The sequence below is a fragment of the Lathyrus oleraceus genome, chromosome 7 (genome assembly GCF_024323335.1).
Source record: "Lathyrus oleraceus cultivar Zhongwan6 chromosome 7, CAAS_Psat_ZW6_1.0, whole genome shotgun sequence".
NCBI lineage: Eukaryota > Viridiplantae > Streptophyta > Magnoliopsida > Fabales > Fabaceae > Lathyrus > Lathyrus oleraceus.
In genome coordinates this window covers 434,213,737-434,227,422 of record NC_066585.1, presented here as the reverse complement: position 1 = coordinate 434,227,422, position 13,686 = coordinate 434,213,737, and positions in this window count along the sequence as shown.

The window sequence follows — 13,686 nt, the reverse complement described above, 5'->3', positions numbered from 1 at the left end:
TTGTGAATTGCTTAAAAATGTTTTGAAAAGAGAGTTTAACTTTGTAATGATTCTTGTACGAATGTATACAAAGTATTTATCTCGTTTAATTTTGAAAGCGGTTTAGAAAAATATAACTTGGCAATGATTCTAGTACGAATGTATACCAAGTGGTGATTTTCTAGTATTTGCAAAGTGTGAGGTATGGAAAATGTTTTAGGTTGTGAGCCAGCAATTAAGAGTTATACCCGCCCAAGGTCTTTATGGGCATTTCCTATCCTTATGAGGGTAAAACTGTCCAAATACTATTGAGAAGTAAGTAGTCTTACCCCTTTGGATGTAATGGGACATGGTAGGGTCATCGTTTGGTCATTGAAGGCAACATTTGTAAGGATACCTTAGCATTCGAAGGGGCGATCATCATTTAACCGTAGGCTACAACGACGGGACATCGAGGGACAAAATCATATATTCGAAGGCAACATCCGAGGGACTATGATTTATCTTATAGGGACATGATGATTTAACCGACGGGTCTTTGCTAAGTGTATCCCCACATTCGCGGGACATGACCATAATACCGGAATACCGTAAGGCAACAAAGAGAGGTCCAAGATCACATATTCAAAGGCAATATTTTATAATCAATTAGGTAGTTGTGATCAATTAGGTAATTAGGTCCATATTATAATCAATTAGGTAATTAGGGTGAATCTCCCCAAGGGTATCCCACAAATAAAGTGGAATACCTAGCAAGCTACCTTCTCCGGGAGTATGTGAACCCTTACAAAATTCAGCAAACAGGTCAGAATACCAAATCAGGGTGCAATCGAGAATTACACCACAAAAGAAACACAACGGTAGGAAAGTCAGGCAAAATAACGCATGGTTAGAATAAACAGATTAGATAAGCATAGAACAAAACAGAAAAATCAGCGACTGTCACGTTCTCCCCTGCCTCGCCTAGCGAAGGCTTAGCGAATACTCGCTTAGCGATGTGCTAGCGAGCGGCTGCGGGTTCTGGTTTTGATAGCAGTACAATTCCAGAAAGCTCCAAACCCTATGGCATCCATTATAGAAATTACATGGTTAAACGTTCAAGATATTCATACATACTTAAATTCACATGCAAAACTTAAGATATTTTCATAAATTCAATCATAATGCCACATGCAGGTTAAGAACATAGAGCGGTAATAGTAATGCAAACCTGTTTGCAACTGAATTGCAACCTTGAATTGGCAAGTCACTCTTAGGGTTGGCGCCGGATTGAGTTGGGCGGAGGTAACCTTGGTGCAGATGAGTTTCCTTCAGGGTTTCCTTGAGGGTTGCTCTGAATTCTCTGGGTTAGCCTCCAGGGTTTGCCGTGCCTTCTTTCTATCTCCTCTTTTCGTTCTCCCCTTTTCTGAATGAGGTCCTTGGTATTTATAATAGTTTTTGTGACCTAATGGGCTCAGAATGAAGCCCAAAAATTCTGGTATTCGCAAGCTTCGCTAGGCGAGTGGTGCAGCGAAGAGTTCGTTAGGCGAATGATTTTGCTCGCCTAGCGAGCAAGCCATTTTAAGCCATTTTCTGGATTTGACCACCTGTGTACTGGGTCTTTGTTCCTTTAAGATCAATGCCTTGAGTAATGAGTTGGAGTGCCTCGAAAATGTCTTGCAAAATTAACGGGCAAATTTTGGGGTATGACACTTGGATATTGTGTTGTCTGAAGTCCTCTCCATAGAGGCATCATTGCTGTGTATTCAATTTTTAAAATCAAGCAAGTTCATGATAAACACCATCAAGCTTCCATCTCTGATTTCTCTCTTAATAGGAATCTAGAGTGGAAGTGAATGGTATAGGAGTGATGTACATCACTTCCTCTTTCGATTGATGCCTGGATCGTGTGTTTTGGTGCACATTTGCTCTTCTGCAAATTTGAGCTCTCACCGGAGCTAGCCGAAGAAGACGGTGGCGCTGGCCACCGTCTGGTCTCCAGATCCAATCGTGGCCATCCATTCTTATTTCCAGATCTAATCCTGGCCTTTGCTTCTTATGACTTTTAATAATTCATTGTGTTACGCCTGGACTGAAGCTTACCATGGAAGCGCGCATCTGGAGCGTTTGATCAGCCACGTCAATTAATGAGGCTTGATCAGACGCTCCTGGTTTTTTCTCTTTTTCTATTTTCTGATTTAATTTCTTTTATTTCCATTATTTTCAAAATTCCATATCTTCTTCATTTTAAATCCAAAAAATATGGGACCAATTGCATTCTTCTTCAAATAATTTATAGTTTCTAATTTTGATTTTTAATATTTTTTATTTTGTCATTTGATATTTTTTGGGAATTTTCTCTTTTCTGGTTATTTTTAATTCATTTTTAAATAGTTTTTGATATTCAAAAAATACAAAAATATTTTCCTAACCTATTTGAATGATGATGGATCTATGAAAAATATTCTCATCAATTTTTTAATTAATTTGAGATGTATTTGAGATTTTAGTTCAATTAGGTTATTTTTATTCATTTTTAATTGATTAAAAATAGTTTCTGACTTTTAAAAATGCTGAAATTTTTTGTCAAACTTTGTTTGACCTTGTTGAACTTGGGATAAATCACTTGGACCTTTCAAGGTTGATTTGAAGTGATTTTGAAGTTTGACCTTCCTTTTATTTTTAATTCAAGTTTATTTTAATATTAAAAATGCCAAAAATATTTTGCTTATTGTTTGACCTCCAATCTTCATCCCATTTCTGGTTTCTTATTGTTTGACTTTGACTTTCAATGTCATTTGGTCAACACACATGGATTGGTACATTTTATTTCACCTTATGCACTTTATTCTTCCCATTTTCCTTATCCATTATTCATCTTCTTCTTCTTCTTTCTTTTGATCAATGAGTTAAAGGTTGATAAGTTAGCATTAATTAGGGAGACTTAATCTTCCTTGATTCAAATCTAATTCATCTTGATCAATTGATCAAGTGAATGGCTTTGCATTAAGAATAGGATGTTTCCTAAACATGCAAAGGACTTAAACCAATACAAGATCAATTCTCTTCTTCTTTTTGGCATGGCAAGTTGTTGGAACTTGGTTCACTAATCAAGACTTCTAACTTGTGTTATTGCCTACATTATTATGGACCGACCTCAGATAGTTGTGACTTCTACATAAGTCCAATTACGATTGCTTAACATAGCGCTAAATTTGCCTTATGGCACACTAACTACTAACATTAATCATTAACCATTAACATTTACTTTTTGCACTTTACTTTTATGCAATTTATTATTCTTGTACATATTATTCATTTTCTTTTCCCCTTTTCTCATTTGAGCACATGTTTATGCTAATGCCATTTGCCTTTTGCTCACTTAAGCATATAATTGTGTATATATATCTTTTGTGCTTGTGTTTGTCTGTTTGTTGTGAACCAGATGCCAAGAATTGGACAAAATGGACTTAGATCTTAGGACTTTACCCAAGATAATGGAGTTTGAAGAGCAACTAGGCCTCATGCCTTTAGAATGCTTAAATGTCAAAGAGCAACTAGGCCTCATGCCTTTAGAATGCTTAAAGCTTGAAGATGAACATTGAAAGGACCATATTCTAAATTCCCTCTTGTCTATTCTTTGATTGTTAATAGAACCTTTTGATGTGTGTTGTCTTTGTGCTAGGGACTCTAACATTGAGCCAATTGAGGAACCATTACCATGAACCTCTAAGGGAGAGGGATCCAAGATACATTGAGGAGTCTTTCAAGAGTTCATTTGATTGTTGATTGCTTGAGTTTTTCCTTGTGTGATTGCTTATTCCAAAGGATGGGAGCTACTTGGATCATCAATATGATATCAAGAGAGGAACTCCTTTTGTGGTTTTAATTCTTGTCCCTTATCTCTTTGCATGTTTAGGACTCTAGCCTTTCTTCTTCTTCCCTCCACTCTAGCCCAAGCCAAAACTTTTGTGCAAACATTTAACAATTGATTTCAACATTAGAAACCTAAGCCTTATGCTTTTGATTTTCAAACTTTCTTTTCATAACACTTATTTTGAATTGAACTTCTAAGTCAACTTTGACCATTTTGTAAATACTTTTCATTGGTAAATACAACCCATTCAAATGTTTTTTTATGGTTTCAATGGCCACTTTCTTAATCAAAATTTCCATAACCTTTAGCTATTAGGTTTGAGTTATCCTTGTGGTAGATGTAATACTCACCTATATCCTTAGTGATGGACAATGAGTCTTCCATGCTTATTATAGGGTTAACCCCTCACTAGCATGTTGAAGCTATCTTCACATGGTGGATTTTTGGTTTTAGGTTGAGTTTTCTCCCTTGGATAACAAAAGACCTTAAGGCTTTTGGACCAATCAATTCACCAACTCATTTTGAATTTTTACCCCGAACTACGAGGTTTTGATCCTAATCTTTTTTAAGATGGTACGTAGGCAATGGGTTTATCCATCCAAACACAAAATGTAAATAAACTTGTATATTCTCTCCTCACCTCTTCAATCACTGTTTACACAAACAAGTCTTTCACAAAACAACAACCTTACAACAAATATGAAAAGGGCTCCCTAGGAGTACCTAGGATGTTTTGGGTGCGTAACACCTTCCCATTGCATAACCAACCCCCTTACCCAGATCTCTGACTCTCTTTTACTAGTTTTTGATTCGATAAAACTTTTAGGTTTTTGTTCGCTTTCTGACCATTCCTTTGGATAAATAGAAGTGCGGTGGCGACTCGACTTGTATGATTTACCTTGGATTTAGTCAATATCTCTAATGGTAACGAATACCCCGCTACACCTAGCCCCTTCTAGGGAAAAATCAAATTCACATCAGAATGAGAGGGATACTGAGACTATGCAGGTGCGGGAGTGCATGGTTGAAGGAAGGCTTATAGGGATTAATTGGTGTAAGACCCCAATTTTGACCCTAAGATCCCTCATGGCATCATAACATTGCATTTGCATTGCCTCAAGGATCTTTAGCATCTTGGTTCCCTTTGCCTTTGGGTGGGACTCCTTGTGATTGGTTTGAGATCACCAAGCATGCTTGAATTATACATCATTGTTTCTCTTACTTTTGTTTACTAACCAAAAGCACAAAAATGTGTCACTAACATCTATTGTTTGAAGCTTGAGTATTATCCAAGACACTTTGTGGGTTCTATTTAGATGATCAATCAACACAAGGGAATGGCTTGAGATACTTCCAACAGGTTCAAATGGGGTCTATTCGTCAGTCAAAACGTTAATCTTGAAGGAGCAAAAGTTTGTTCATGAGTTGTCATGCTCGCTAGGCGAGCAAAATGGGTCGCCTAGCGAGTCCCAAGAAAAGCCACCAGAATCACCTACGCTCAGAGGAATTTCTTGAACTGTCATGCTCGCTAGGCGAAGCCCACGTGTTTAAAAAAGAAAAAGAAAAAGAAAAAAAGAAAAAGAAAAAAAGAAAATAAAAAGAAAATAAAAAAATAAATAATAAAAAAAATATAACAGAAAATTTTTGGACTTGGGCCTCTCTCATTTGAGCCCACAGGTCCACAAAAACCAGGTTATAAATTCAGAGTTTCAGTGAAACAAAAGGATATTCTATTCTTATTACCCTGGAAGGAAAAAGATAGTGAAAGAAGAGCTAACAGAGTTCAGAGCAACCTCCAGAGACTGAAGGGAACTCATCGGCAAAGAACCAATTCCCTCTTATATAAACCCTCAGATTGCTTTGCAAACCGAACCGGGCAATTCAATTTCATTCGATCTCTCCAGTCAGGTTTGGCTTATTCCCATTACTGTATGCTCTTAATTTGAATCATCTGAATGTATGAGGTATTATGGGTGAATTTGATACCCTTTTGATGCATGCGTTTGACAAGAGGTTTAGGCCTCTTACCCTTGGTTGCTTTTTGTGAATTTGAATGGCATGATTCATGTGGTTACATTTTGATTTGGGGGCAACTCTTGATTACCCTATCCTGTTTGCTCTAACCTGTTTTGTGTTTGTTATGGCATTGTTTTCTCCTAATTCCGTCATATTACTCTAACCTGTTTGTTGAGTTTTGTTTTGTGAGGGCTCATATGACTCTTGCAGAGATGACTTGCCTGGTGTTCCACTTTATTTGTGGGATACCACCTGGAGGTTTATTCCGATTGCCTGTACTGACTCACTTTCTTTGATGGTGTTAGCTTGGAAGGATCTCTGGGTTTCTGTTTTCTTTAATTGATGTTACTCCGGATCTTTATCCGTGTGGTAGATCTTAACCCATTTTACATTTTTTCGCATTTTACTGCTTTCTTAGCTGGAAGACCTCGATATGAGGCAATGTTTTGTGTGTTTACTTTATGCAGGTTCCTTCGTCCAGGACTCTTTTTGCATGAGCGTTCCTACAACGCAAACAAACCCATTGATTTTTCTTCTCCTAAGAACACATTTACTCCTTCTACTACAAGCGAGTAAGTCTCCAAAGGCCGAGCATCCGGTAGATTGCGTAGTAACGTCGTTCAACCCTTACCCCATAGGTGGTCGAACTACGTTTTGCTCTGATTTTCATCCCAGATGAGATACGTAGGCATAAGACGTGATGTCTTAGCGAGCACACTCCTCTTTAACCCATAGGTAGCCGAGCTACGAAGACTCTGATTCTCCTATTCAGATGAGATACGTATGCAGTGGATGCGACGTCCGTGCGAGTCATTTTCTTTTGACCCTTCTTTTAGTAAGTAGTACATTAGATAAACATACACACTTTTCTCATCCCTTCAATCATGTTTGCACAAATAAATTTTCACAAAATGCCAACCTTACAACAAGTATGAAAAGGGCTCCCTAGGAGTACCTAGGATGCTTTGGGTGCCTAATACCTTCCCATTGCATAACCAACCCCCTTACCCAGATCTCTGACATTTTTACTAGTTTTTGATTCGATAAAACTTTTAGGTTTTTGTTCGCTTTCTAACCATTCCTTTGGATAAATAGAAGTGTGGTGGCGACTCAACTTGTATGATTTACCTTGGATTTAGTCAATATCTCTAATGGTAACGAATACCCCGCTACAGAAAAGTGGCGACTCTGCTGGGGATACCCTAGTGGGTTTTGCCTACTTTTCATATTTGTTGTATTGTATTGTACATTTTTTTGTGTGACATATTTTCGTGCAATTTGGGATTACTGTATTGTATGTAATGATTGAATTGTTTGAATATTAATTCCTTGTATGCTTGGTGATCTTTGTGAGATGAGTTCTATACCCGAACTCGAGTGCACTTAGGATAGGAGAATGGCATAGTCTTGTCGACTTGTGTGGAGTTATTCCTTAGCAAGTTGACTTGCAAGCCCATTCACTTGGTGGAGGTTATGTTGGGATCAATAATGTCACACAAGTAAGTTGTGGTTAGACATTACTCTTTCCAACATAGACCTTAGAAGCCAAGGACCTTAGTTACCAAACCCATCTTGGCCTATTCTTAGGATGTAGTGCAAAAGTCGTTCAAGTGTAAGATTTGATACGATTGTTACGCGATACTACACTCATAAGAGTCTCTCTTGAGAATATTTTTGGAATACGAGTAGTCGTTTCTCCGATAATATCCAAAAGATGGGATGATGACTATGGGAACCTTCTGTAGAACATGTTTGGCAGGTTTAAACCTTAGTACACTCCCTTTGGGTGGTTCTTAACCTAAACTCCATGCTCGTGACTTGCAACAAACCTTTGATTCATGGTTGATCCGTTCATGAATCCTTAATATCAATGGAACTTGGGTGTTGATAAGGTGTAAACCATAATCCACCAAAATGGATGGTTGATATTAAGGATAACATGATCCATCCCATGACCTTTGTTTGGTGTGCTTTGCTTGATCCTTGAGTGTGATTGTTGCATTCATGCATTCATGCACCCATTTGGATTCATATCATCAAAATAAATAAGAAAAATTTCAAGGAACTTAAGGGGTTTATTTTCAAAATTTTCAGACATGGAAAGACAAAGAAGGAATACAAAGAAGTACATTTTTAGACAACCAGACTTGAAAGAGTTAAGGAATTTGACATCTTATGTATTAGATCCCTTGGGTTTCAAAGCTCGTTTTGGGAAACTTCTTCCTCTTCTGACTACTCAGGTGGATGAAGGATTGGTGAGTGTATTGGTGCAGTTTTATGATCCCTTGTACCGTTGCTTCACGTTTCCGGACTTCCAGCTTTTGCCTACCCTTGAGGAGTATGCTTATCTTGTGGGTATACCTGTTTTGGATCAGTTGTTGTTCTGTGGCTTAGAGAGTATTCCTACTTCTCGAGAGATAGCTGGCATGTTACACATAGATGAATCTCTGGTTGGTGCTCATATGACTACCAAAGGTGGAAGTCAAGGTCTCCCTTCTGAGTTCCTCATTGCTCAAGCTACTATATATGGGAAGGCCATGAGTGAGGATGCCTTTGGAGCCATATTTGTACTTCTCATCTATGGATTAGTATTGTTCCCCAACATCGACAAGTTTGTGGATGTGAACGCTATTAGGATTTTCTCTACTCTTAATCCCGTTCCGACTCTGTTGGGCGATACCTACTTCTCTTTGCATATGAGGAATGCCAAGGATGGTGGCGCCATTGTGTGTTGTTTGCCTCTGTTGTATAAGTGGTTTATTTCTCACTTACCTCAGACGGTCGTGTTGCACCCTAAAATTTGCCCTCTATTTTTAACTCTAACCAATTTTTTGTTTCACATTCATTTGCATCATCTTCATAGCATAACATTTTTTTCTGTCTTAATATTAGCTGGAATAATTTCTCGGAATTTACAAACAGACTGGTCAAATTAACTTTTTAACTGTGCCTAAAATTAGTCAACAAAAAAATGTCAAGTTTAAGTTTGCAAATGTCGGTAACATTAATTTGCGGTTTGCGTGGTTTAATTTGACATGCTAAAAATATTTTTACGACTATTTTTGGTCATATGTTGATCAGTCTGAGCAGTTTAAACGGTCATAATTTTTATTTCAAAATCCGACCAAACGCTGTATTTTTTCCGAGTCATTTATTTTGCGCTGATTATTTTGACGTGTTCATTTTATTTTTTCGAGCATTTTGGTGCCCGACTTTTTTTTTTGAGTCTATTTATTTTTATATTGGGTCTAGAATAAATAAATAGTTTAATTAGTTTTTATTTTAATTTTAACTATTTTAATTATTTAACTTTATTCAGTTTTTAATTTAATATTGGGTTTCAAAATAAACTTAGGTCCATTATCATTAACCTAATTTGTTCCTATATATATTTACTAGCATGACTGATAGAGGGAGGCAAAAAGACAGAACAAAAAAGAGAAACTGAGAGTGGCTGATCTATACTATCGTACACACAGTTTAGTAATAGTTTATATATGATATATACTTTATCTATTTTGTTGATATATTTGTTACTGTGTTTCAAATACATGTTCATATGTGTGACTGTGTTATGTATTCCAGATACATGCGGTTTGGTTAAATATATCAGGATATCGCCGTTTTGCTTTTTTTATGCACATAAGTATAACATGTATAATAATTTGGTTCATTGTATTATGTATTTGATGTGTTTGTTTTTATATAAGTTTTACATGTCTCATAATATATAATATAATATAATAATAATTTTGTTGTTAATAAAAATGCATATGGATCATATAATATATAATTTATAATATGTAACTAGTGTGTTAAATATATTTCTATTTTATGTTATAATTTGATTGTGTTTTCGGATCGGATCGTGTCAATACGCCGTTTTCACATATACGTGTATGAGGCGTGACATTTGTGTTATCCGATCCAGTTGCGATGATCGCAATTTTGCGCTAGCAACGCCGTTGTTTTTTTTTAATTCATATTTTTTTATATATATACATATATTTAGATCTGCACATTTTTTTTCATAACTAACTACCCTGATTTTTCCTAAACCCTGACAATTTCGCCACAAACTCTAAATTTCAAACCTAAAACTTTAACCGTGTTATTTCCTCTAAACCATAAACCTTTTCTTAAACCTTAACAAACCTTATTATTATTTCCTATTTTCGCTCATATTTATGTTATTCATACACTGTAACTGCTTCGCCCTTGTAATATTTTAAGTTTTAACTTGTAATATTTTCAGTTTTACTTTTCGCCATCTTTATTATGTAACTGCACCAAAGCGTTGTAATAATTAGGGTTTTATTTTCTGCCATTTTATTTTTCTGCCATTTATTTTCTGCCATTTTATTTTTCTGCCATTTATTTTTCTGCCATTTAAATTCCTGCCATTGATCCTATATTAACTGCGTGGTTTAGTAATGTAGGGCGTGAAAACCTACTAAATTAATTATTTAATATTTTTCTATAACCTTTATATTTTTTGTAAATAAATAATAAATACTAACTATTTTAATAACTTTTTTTTATTACTTACTTATAATAATAAATCCTTATATATTTTGTAAATAAAATCTAATTGACCATTTTTCTAATTGAATAATAATAATCAACCTATTAATCTAATAATTTGATATTTTCTATAATCTTTATTTATTTTGTAAATAACTAACTTAATATTTTTCATATAACTCTTTTATTTTATAATTTGTACATTAATGTATTTTAAATTCTTTTATTATTACTAATTTATTTTAAACTCATATTTTTCTAATAACTTCTAAAAAAATCTAACTTGTTTAACCTAAAATAATTTCTTTTAAAATTCTAACCTTTTTATTATCACTTTATTATTATTGTTATTTTATTATTGCTTTATTACCATTGTTTATTTATTATTTTATTATTATTTGCTTTTATCTATTCTATTTTTGCTTCATTATTTTCCTTATTTTAATTTTGTTTTATTTATAATATTAGGAACAAATGTATAGGTTGTAAATTTATTCTTTCTCGCCTGATTATTATGTATCTGTCCCATAGCCATGTAATAGTTTAGGAATTTATTTTTCTTGCTTTTATTTTTGTAAATATTTATTGCGTGGTTAGTAATTTAGGGAGTGCAAAAAACTAACTGTAAATAATTGAACTTAGAAAATTAAATTCAAGACAAATATCTGAAAAATAACACTCACACACGTAGGTCGATCTTTGATCGTCATCTGTACTTCCTAGGGTATTCCTCTTGGTTGCCTTCTTTAAATGGTCAAGTCCCTCGAAAATAGGGGTGTCTTAAGCAAAGTCCCTTCAAACAGAAAAATCATCAAGTCCCTATAAACTTAAAAGATCAAGTCCCTACGAGGTTGCCTACGATATAATGATCTTGTCCCTTCGGTAAATATGATGATAGTCCCTACGAGTTGCTAAAGACACCCCTTATGTTGCCTTCATTGACCATACGATGACCCTACGCCCGTCCCTTAAACACCTCCAAGGTAATGACTACCTATTCCTTAATAATAGGGACAGTCTTACCATTGAAAGAATATACGAGAACACGAAAGACTTAATCTAGGGTAGGTATCTCATAGTTACTTGCTCACACTTTTCATAATTACTTTTACACCTCACAATTTCTAAACTAGGCTTTGTATACACCCATACGAGGGTCATTACAAGGTACTTAAAGAAATTTTTCTAATCACACACTACACTCTTGCAAACAAACAAAGTGAGCTAAGTAACTAAGAGCCCATGGATAACCATGGATATAAAGGGTGCTAATACCTTCCCTTTGTATAACTTACCCCCCGAACTCAAAATCTTTTTAAGGTCTTTCCTGTTCTTTTATGTCCTTTCCTTTTGGATAAAATAAAAGTCGGTGGCGACTCTTGCTATCCGTAACATTTAACTAAAGTCAGTTCTCCCACCGTGTTACAGAACTGGCGACTCTGCTGGGGATTTAATAAAAGAGGGGTACCCTTAGGAATTAGATCACTTTAAAATTGTTTGCCTTGTTTGCTTTATACTTATCTGTTGGGTGCTCTTATGTGTGAAAGACCCTAACCCGGATCTAGTGTACCTTAGGTAAATGGCAATAGACCAAGGAAACTGTATGGCGTATATCGATATGGTTGATCTGGTGGCCATAGTTAGTGTGACTTCTTGGTTGGTGCTTATGTTCCTTAAGCAAGTTGAGGATAATATGAGGTTGCCATATGTTGTCAATACACTAACTGACTTTTAGAACCCTAGTCATCCCATCTTGGCCTTTAGAAAGTAGTGAGATAACCGGCTTTGGTGAAGACTGAAGTTGGTTGATACTCGATACTACACTCATTGAGATCCTAAACTTGGAGGGTTTTGGTTGGCAAGTAAGTTGCCTACTGAACAACCACCCTTGTGAAGGATCAATGATTTTGAGATCCCTTAGAACCTGGTTACTTTTGTAGGACAGGATGAATCAACTAAACTTCAGGGGAGGGTACTTACCTTTAAACCTCATGCAAGCCTTCAAACCTAGGGCTATTGTGTGACTTGTTTGTGTGTGCCACATGTTTGTGATTGAGCATAACATCATAGCATCATCATGCATCATAAGCATAGCATTTTCACTAACCATTTCAAGGACCAAAGGATTTATCTTTGTTCTTTGTTGCAGGTCATGGCTTCTGCTCGTAGGAATACTATCCGGATCAACTTTGTAGGAATACCTCCTAAGCTTAAGGAATTGGTCTCTCAAGTTTCTGAAAACTCCCAGTTCATCAAGAGGCATGGTCACCTACTGGATCTAGTCACTTCAAGGTTCAATGAAGACATGATGAGTGTCCTGTTTCAATTCTTTGACCCTAAACATCATTGCTTCACATTTCCCGACTATCAGCTGGTTCCTACAATGGAAGAGTTCTCCAAGCTTCTGGTTATACCTATTCTTGATCAGAAACCCTTCACAGGCTTGGAAAAAGAGCCTAAACCTGAAGTCATTGCTGCAGCCTTACATTTAAAGAAATCAGACATTGTCCTAGAAACAAGGAGTGGAGTTAAGGGTATTCTTGCTAAGGTATTGATGGAGAAAGCTCAAGTATTCCTGAAGGCTATGAGTTATGATGCTTTTGAGGAGATCTTAGCCCTATTGATATATGGCTTAGTACTGTTCCCCAATCCAGACCAGTTCATAGACGTACACGCCATCAACATATTTCTGACTCGCAATCCAGTGCCTACATTACTTGGAGACATCTTACACTCTCTTCATACCCGTACTACGAAGGCACGAGGAACTCTGATGTGTTGCATACCTCTATTATCTAGGTGGTTTATTTCTCACCTTCCTCGATCAGTGATGAAGAATGAACAAGGGTTCAGGTGGTCCAAGAGGATTATGTCACTTTCTCATTCAGATATTCATTGGTGCTCTAGATCTATGGAGAATGTTACCATCATTGACCGTTGTGGGGAGTTCCCTAATGTGCCACTCCTTGGCATAAGAGGGGGCATTACCTACAACCCTTCTTTAGCTCTACGTCAGTTTGGTTACGCTCGGACTGATGGTCCTCATGACATGCTTATTCAGGGTATTGTGTTCGACTACGACAACGATCTTCAAGGTTACCGTCAAAGGTTCATACGAGCATGGGGTAAAGTGAACAAGGTTGACAGCAAGACTCTGGAACCCAAGTACACTATTCCTATGGAACCATATCTTAGATGGGTACGATCTCGTGCTCAGATTCTTATGATGCCATATCCTGCTATCCTGCCAGTTACCATGGAGCCTGTTGCTGAAGGAGATACTTCTTACATCATTCTTCATCCAGACATGC